The following is an 8,823-nucleotide window of genomic DNA, read 5'->3' as shown; positions in this document are numbered from 1 at the left end:
GAAAAAGACCAAAATGGATGTCAGAAAAATTTCTGAAACTTGCTCTTCAGTGTAAATATGCTAAAGCAAAAGGTAAAATTAGATTAAAGTGCTGAACAGGAAATTTCAAAGGGCAAGTCACTAAGATAAAGTCAAATATTATGACAAAATGTGCAAAGACCTGGAGTTAGAAAACCAAAAGGGAAGAGCACGTTCAGCATTTCTCAAACTGAAAGAATTGAAAGAAAAATTCAAGCCTCAACTTGCAATTTGAAAGGATTCTGTGGACAAAATACAGAATATTGCAGAAATTATCAAAAGAAGATGAAAAGAACACAGTCACTGTACCAAAAAGAAACTGACGATGTTCAACTATTTCAAGAGGTAGCATATGATACTGAAGCCAATGATATTGAAGGAAGAAAACCAAGGTGCATTGACGGCATTGGCAAAGAACAAGGTACTGGGAATTGATGGAGTGTAATTGAAATCTTTCAAGAAACTGATGTAGCACTGGAGGCACTCACTCATCTATGCCAAGAAATTTGGAAGAGAGCTACCAGGCCAACTGATTAAAAGAGATCCATATCTGTGCCCATTCCAAAGAGATGTGACCCAACAGAATGTGGAAATCATCAGACAATATTATATGCAAGTAAAATGTTGCTAAAGATAATACAAAAACAGCTGCAAGAGTACATTGACAGGGAAGAGCCAGAGGTTCAAGAAGAGGACTTGGAATGAAGGACACCTTTGCTGACATCAGTTGTATCTTGACAGAGAATACCAGAAAGATTTCTGGCAGAGAATATTAGAAAGATGTTTACCTGTGCTTTATGTACAACACAAAGGTTTTTGACTTTATGGACCATGACATGCTATGGACAACACTGTAGAGAATGAGTATTCAGGAACATCTAATTGTGCTCATGAGGAACCTGCATAATAGACCACAAAATGGTTGTTCAAACAGAACAAGGGAACACTGATTGGTTTAAAATCAAGAAAGGTGTGAGCCAGGGTTGTAATCTTTCACCATATTTATTCAATCTGTATCCTAAGCAAATAATCTAAGAACCTGGATTATATGAAGAACATGGCATCAGGACTGGAGGAAGATTCATTAACAACCTGTGATATGCAGATGATACAATGGATTATGAGCTGGGCTGCCAGCCTCAAGGTCAGCAGTTAGAATCTACCAGTTGCTCTGAGAGAGAAAGATGAGGCTTTCTGCTTCCATATAAAGATTTACAGCCTCCGAATCCCTATACAAGGTCATTAGGAGTCAGAATGGACTTGACAGCACCCAATCACCACCGCCACCACACAGGAACTCAGCAAATCATTTTCCCCAAAAATGTTTATTAAGTGGTTTTTAAGTCTGGCTAGTTCCCTCAATTTGAATCTCAACATCCCTTTGAAATGAGATACAATCACATAAACTCTCAAAGACAGAACTCCCCAAATTAAAATACTAACTTCTTTTAGGCTCTGAAAGGATCAGGGATGTATTTCAATTGTGGCTCCCTCATTAGCAGCTTGTCAAAATAAAATTTTTATCTTCCAATTTCAGAGTCTCCAAATCTGCCACAGCTGTTGAGAGAAGCTTCCTGTCTGACAATTTGATCTGGTTTGACTATTGAATGTTAACAGCATGGAGTCTGAAATAAAAACGTAGCTTTCAGGTTTTAGTGACTGCTTTTCAGGATACTCACCAAAGGGAGTTAGAGGTGATCTCAACAGTCTGTTGTTAAAAGAAATTTACAAGAATATGCTCCAGGGATTTTAAATGTAGAGGAAGTAGATGCAGAACTATATATATATTTTTTTTTCATAAAAATATATCCTTTATTTTAACATTTACAACAATTTTTGCCCTAAAAAATCTGTGATGCTAAGATACTAATTATTATCAGAACATTCTTAGTAATTATTTTATATAATGTTTCAAATTTATATGGACCCTAAAGAGATTACCTAAAATTCCCAACATAATATTGTCCTCATGGCAATGAATCTACTTTTTTTTTTTTTTCTTAAATGTTTTATTGTGAATTATGTGATAGTTTACATGGGAGAACATTAGTTTTACATTCATTCTATAAGAACAATATTTTTTAATAGTGACTCCAGAGTATCTACAATTTTCCTCTTTCTGTTCTTGGGATATTAGGGATATTGGGATATTCAATATATGGTTAATGAATCAAAATAATACAATATGAGTGATTTAAAGACAGTTATTACTTTGGCACCTCAGAAACTCTATACTGGCCACTATGAGTCAAAATGAATGAATGGCAGTGAGTATGATTTTATTTTGTATCTTCTCAAAGCATTTCTATTATTTTAATTAAGTTACTTTTTACCCAGCGCTTCCATTTTTCTAGGAGTTCATAGTCTAGTATTATATTGTTACTGGTTTCTAAGAGCCACCACAATAATTAGCCAAACAAAAATGTCCATTTTTTCATGGATGTAAGAAAACTCACTTGTAAATGAAGACTATGAAGGTAAGTAAAAAAATGTTGCTACAAAATCATAGAAACCTTTATTCAGTAAAAATATCAAATTGTTAAGCTATGGTTTTTTGACATTTCCTCCATCAAGGTCTGTATGCTTCTGAAGGCAGTGTCTCCATGTCTCTAATCCTTCCCTAAGGAGTCCTGGTGTAGAGCTGTAGGATAAGAACAGCGCTCTTTGGAAACCCTATACAGGGTCATTATGAGTCTGAACTGACTCACCAGCATACAACAACAACCCTTCCCCCAAAGAATTCTTCATTCTTTCATTTATACCACATCCAAAGAGCAGTTTTGGCATCCTAGAAAGATTCAAATCAGGTCTGGAACTGAACTCACCCTCTTGACTTAGTTTTCAACCAAACAATGTTGTTCTTATTGTTAGGCACCAAGTCAGTACCAACTCATAGCAACGCTATGCAAAACAGAAGTACAGCCAGAAACACTGCCCTAACCTGCACCCACCTTACAATTGTTGGTGTGTTTGAGGTCATTGCTGCTGCCACTAGGCAAACCGTGAACAGATTTATAAGGGAGACACTCACACCTTAGAATAATTAGCCATGCAAAAACAAAAGGGCAGCATTTACCTAAGAACAACATTCCAAAGGGTTCAGAAACAAAGAGGAATGGAAACAAGAAACACTGGAAGAAAGTGGAATAAGTATTGTTATAGTGTGGTGATTACAATCAATGAGATGAAACAAATTGTGTATGATTTGTTGAATGTAAAACTGATGATGTGTCCCCTCCAAGACTGAAACTCAAAGGGAACACATGAACAGGCATGTATGCTCACTGGCAACCAGGTTATTCTACTAGTGAGTGAAAGGGGAAAGGCAGCAATGAAGAAATGGGCTGAGTTCAACCATGTTCCATAGACTCCTGTTGACCTGGAGATGAGAGAGAGAAGAGGAAGGGCTGGTTGATCCAAAGTGTGGAGAGATCTCGGGACTCCTGAGCCCATGGGCAAGGACATAGCCATGGAGGGTTAGAGCTGAGAGTGAAGCATCCAGCTGATCTGATATGAGAGGAGACACACAAGAGTGCCCAAACTTGCAGATAGTATCCATTTGACCTACCCTCAATGGCTTGATGATCAGAACTCGACTACAGGAAGATAAAAAGAATTTTTGATGAAGGAAACAAGTATAAATTGCTACAATTTGATAAACTTGACCTATACTTATGGATGTAGTAGCTCAAAATACCAACTAAAAGGGAAGTAGTCTTCACATCAAGTATCAACCCTATCCCCTCTGTATACAGGGTTGATAGGGATGAGCAACTTAGACACTGGCTACCTAAAATAAGGGGACAATAAAGGCATGAAGTGACTGGCTTAGAAGTTTTCAAGAGGGAGTTAGTTTCAGAGTGTGCTGAGGAAGATAGAGTCCCCACTGAATAGTTTTCATCTTGTCTAGACGGGTCTGGTGAAAAGAGATGGGGATAGCATTCTTATGATTCAATAGTGAGTAATTGTTGCCATGAAAAATTGTGACTGTAAACGTAGAAGTTTTGTCACAAAAAGGGGGAGTAGTTACTCTTACAGTCCAGGAACAAAGGACCCTAGGACCATCAAGGCAGAAGAGCACAAGCAGAATGTGGGGCCTTCCCAGAGAAGCAGCAACACAAGAGATGGAGGCAGAAATGAGGACTTGGAGAGAGAGACTCTCTCTGAGGACTCTAGACTCGTGAAAAGAGAAAGACTAAGTGCTGGGGACCAGGAAGCAGGCTTAAAGAATGTGCCCTTTGATTGTTTAAATTATTATATATTCCTGAGTGTTTTTGTGTACATCCACCACCACCACCACCAAAAAATAAAATAGAGGGAATGGAAGCAAATACTGTTGACTGATGATGCACAGAGAACATTGTAATCATTGCAATGAAGCAATGAGTGTAGAACTGATGTTCTCCCATGTAAACTATCACTCAGTTCACAATAAAAACTTAAAAAAAATAAAATAAAATAAAATAAACTGATGATGTGTTACGTACACCTTCACCCAATTCACAATAAAAAGTTAAAAAAATAAAAACAAAAGACCAGATTTACTGAACTGACAGAGACTATAGGACTCCCTGAGAGTATTTCCCTAGGATACCCTTTAACCTAGAAATGAAGCTACTCCTAGAGATCACCTTTCAGTCAAATAATAGATGGGCCTGAAAATAAAGCATCACACCCAGGAGGAATGTGCTTCTTTATATAATCATCTATACAAGACCAAATGGTTAACATTTACCCAAAGGCAAAGATGAGAAGGTAAAAAGAGGGCAGAGAAACTAGATGGATGGAAAGGGGGCAAACAGGGTCAAAATGGTGAAAACACTGATGCAAGATCAGATACAATTTGTGTATGAATTGTTGAATCGGAACCTAATTTGCTGTGTGAAATTTTACCTAGAACACAATAAATATTTTGTATTAATTTTATTCTTATTTACTGTGTTTTATTTTCATTTATTAATATCATTTCTTATAAAAAGGCAAGATGATGTTGATAATGTTGGTGATAAAAAATATGGTTATTTGATAATCCTTAGAGCTGCATGAGGACAAAAAACACTCAGGAACAATGAGTACTATTACTTATTTGAAGGTTTCAGTAAGCCATCCTTAATGGAAAACTTGGTAATCATTGCCATTGTTTTGTAGAAGGAAAAAAGGTTATGAAAATAATTCATATGCCTGGTCTGAAAGAGATTACTTTCAAAGTTACTTGTTTTGGCTTTACCATCATTGTTTAAATACTACAGTATTTTAGTCAGCGTTAAGCAATACTGAATCTTAAGCTGTAAATTATTTCATGAACTTTTCTAAAATACTTGTTCTTTTCAGTTGATTATATGTTTACAGAATTTAGAACTGTTAACATGTTTCCAAGTCTATATAAAACTATACTTGCAGAGGAGCTTGATAAACTTGATTTGGTCATTATAATACCATCTGGGTCAGTCAGTCTAAGGATGGATAAACCAGAAAACTATGTAGACAGTGGAACTGATGCAAGAAAAGTCAGATAACTGGTCTCTAGGTTCAGACCCAAGCCCAGACTTGAATTTCTTGATTTTCTTTAGGAATTGTTTATCAAAGAAATATGAGGTCTTGAGCTCCTTAGAGAAATAGTGTTTTGACAATTGATTGCCTTCCCAAATGTTAGTCTATGTTGCTACTTGTCTCAGGAGGCTTTTGTTATAATAATTCATTCAGAATATCTTATTCCTTTCCTTACTTATCTCATGGAGGTTGTTACAGAAATGCAGGAGGCTTCAAAATTTTCATGACATTTTTGCATTGAATTTTAATTTAATTTAATTTTTGCATGAACTTTTTGAAGACCCCTCATATTTAATGCTAAGAGATATCCATCCCACACTACAGTAGTAGCTACATTTACATAAAAAAGGGAATTGAAATTGGGACTGGAGATGTGGAAAGTAGAGAAAAGCAGAAAAAAACATAGTCATGGGGGATCCCAATCAGACAATTGAGTCATTGAAAGGGTGCTGTCTTAGCTTCTTGCTCTTATTAGGTGTCTTTGAGTCACTTCTGACTCATAGTAACCCTATGCACAATAGAACAAAACACTGCCTGGTTCTGTGCCTTCCTCACAATTATTATGTTTGAATCCATTGTTGCTGCCACTGTGTCAATCCATCTTGTTGAGGGCCTTCCTTTTTCAATGACCCTCCACTTTACCAAGCATGATGTCCTTCTCCAGGGACTGATCCCTCCTCATAACATGTCCAAAACAGGAGAGACATAGTCTCTCCATCCTCACTTCTAAGGAGTACTCTGGCCATACTTCTAATTCAGATTTGTTTGTTCTTCTGGCAATTCATGATCATTTCACTTCACCAAAAGCATAATTCAAATGCATCTGTGCTTGAGTTTCTGCAAAAGCAGATCCTAAGAAATAGATCTGAGGGTAATCTAGTTGTGAATTGACAGGGAAGTGAGACAGAGAGAATAAAAAGGCAATAAAGGGTACATTTTTATGCAAGTTACCGCTGGAGGTCTCAAGGAGGTAGTGGAGAGCATACCTGAGTTTTTCTAGGAAGCAGGGATATTTAGACACCACTCCTCCACCATTTTACCAATCATTTGTTAGTCTGTCGTACTGTGGTGACTTGAATATTGCTGTGAAGCTGGAAAGCTTCAAATGTATTTCAAATACCAATAGGATTTCCCATGGTGGATTGATTTCAGTAATGCTTCCAAACTAGAAAAAAGGAGCTGGTGATCTACTTCTAAAGAAACTGGCCAATGACAATCTTATGAAAAGCAGCAGAACATTGTCTGATATCATGCAAGAAAATGATCCCCTCAGATTGGAAGGAAACAACATTTGACTGGGAAAGAGTTGTTCATCTTCAAAGTTGTTGCTCTTGTTAAGTGCTGTCCAGTCAGGTCTGACTCATAGTGACCCCTGTATAGGATTTCCAAGGAGCAGCTGGTAAGTTTGAACTGCCAACCTTGCAGTCCACTGCTTATCCCACAGCATCACAGACAATCTTAATGACATGGATGGAGTAAAGCTTTTAGTACTTTCTTTTGCTGTTGGGATACAACTCAAAATGAGATAAAAATGTGTGGAATGTGCTAAGTATGAATGTAGGATATTTCAAAGTTGTCAAAAATGAAATGCCATGCATAAAGATTGATAGTCTATGAATTCTTGAATTTAAATGAACTGGAATTGGCTATTTTGAATCAGAAAATAACATGGTCTACTATGCTGGGAATGACAAAATGAAAGAGAATGCATTGCATTTCATCATCAAAAAGAATATTCCAAAGTCCATTCTGAATGACAATACTGTCTATAATAGGATAATATCCATAGGCCTATAAAGAAGATAGGTTTATATGATATAATTCAAATTAGTACAGCAACCCCTGATGCCCAAAATGAAGACCTTAAAGAATTATACCAACTTTTCCAGTCTGAAATAGATTAAAAAATGCAATCAATATATATTGATAATTACTGATGATTAAAATACAAAAGTTGGAAATAGAAAAGAAGGTTTGGTAGTTGAAAATATAGCCTGGTGATAGAAATAATGCCAGAGATTATATGATAGAATTTTGCAAGACCAAGACATTCATTACAAATACCTTTTTTCAACAACATAAACAGTGGCTATTCATGTGGACTTTGACAGATATAATATACAGGAATCAAACTGACTACATTTGTGGCAAAAAAAAACATGGAAAAGCTCAATATTATCAGTCAGAACAAGGTCAAAAGGCAACTGCAGAAGAGATCATCAATTGCTCATACGCAAAATTCAAGTTGAAGCTGAAAGTTTTAAAAACAGTCCATGAAAGCCAAGAACAACATTGAATATATTCCATCTGAAGTTAGAGACCATCTCAAGAATACATCTGATGTATTGAATACTAACTACAAAAGACCAGAGAAGTTGTGGTGTGTCAGCAAGAACATCATACATAAGAATACAGAAGGTCATTAAAAATACAGGAAAGAAAGAAAAGACTAAAATGAATGCCAGATGAGACTCAGAAATTGCTTTTGAAAAGTAGAGCAGCAAAAACAAATGGAAGAAATGATGAAGTCAAAGAGCTGAACAGAACATTTCAAAGGGTTGCTGGAGAAGACAAAGTCAAGTATTAAAATGAAATGTGCAAAGACCTGGAGTTAGAAAACCAAAAGGGAAGAGCACATTCAGTATTTCTCAAACTGATAGAACTGAAGAAAAGATTCGAGCCTCTAGTTGCAATATTGAAGGACTCTATGGGCAAGACATTGAACAATTAATTTAGGAAAGAGGGAAGATATGCTCAGAATCATTAAACCAAAAAGAATTGGCCTAAGACTTAATGCACTGGTAGAGACTGGCAGAAACCCCTCAACTAAGGCCTTTAGACATTTGTCCAACATGGAACTGAACTCACCTCCTAAGGATCACTTTTTAGGCCCCCAAAAAGCCCATAAAGTGAACAATAACACTGTGAGCAATGTGCTCAGAAAAATAATGAACCATATGAGACCAAAATGGCGGTGTTTATCCAATACCAAAGCCCAGGAGGCAGGAAAGGACAGGAGAGGGAAATGATGGAAATGCAAAGCCCACAGAGGATGTGGGAAAAGTATTTTAAATTGAGAGGATTACAACTAATGTCACAAAACAAAATGTGTATAAATTGCTGAGTGAAAAACTGACTTGCTTTGCAAACTTTCACCCAAATCACAATTTTCAAAAATTTAATTAATTAAATTTAGGCGAACCTTAGGCTCAGCGGTTCGAAACTACCAGCCGCTCCGCGGGAGAAAGATGAGGC

Source organism: Chrysochloris asiatica, unplaced genomic scaffold (assembly GCF_000296735.1).
Source record: "Chrysochloris asiatica unplaced genomic scaffold, ChrAsi1.0 scaffold00082, whole genome shotgun sequence".
NCBI classification, from domain to species: domain Eukaryota; kingdom Metazoa; phylum Chordata; class Mammalia; order Afrosoricida; family Chrysochloridae; genus Chrysochloris; species Chrysochloris asiatica.
The sequence above is the reverse complement of the archived record's forward strand: the minus strand, read 5'-3'. Positions refer to the sequence as shown.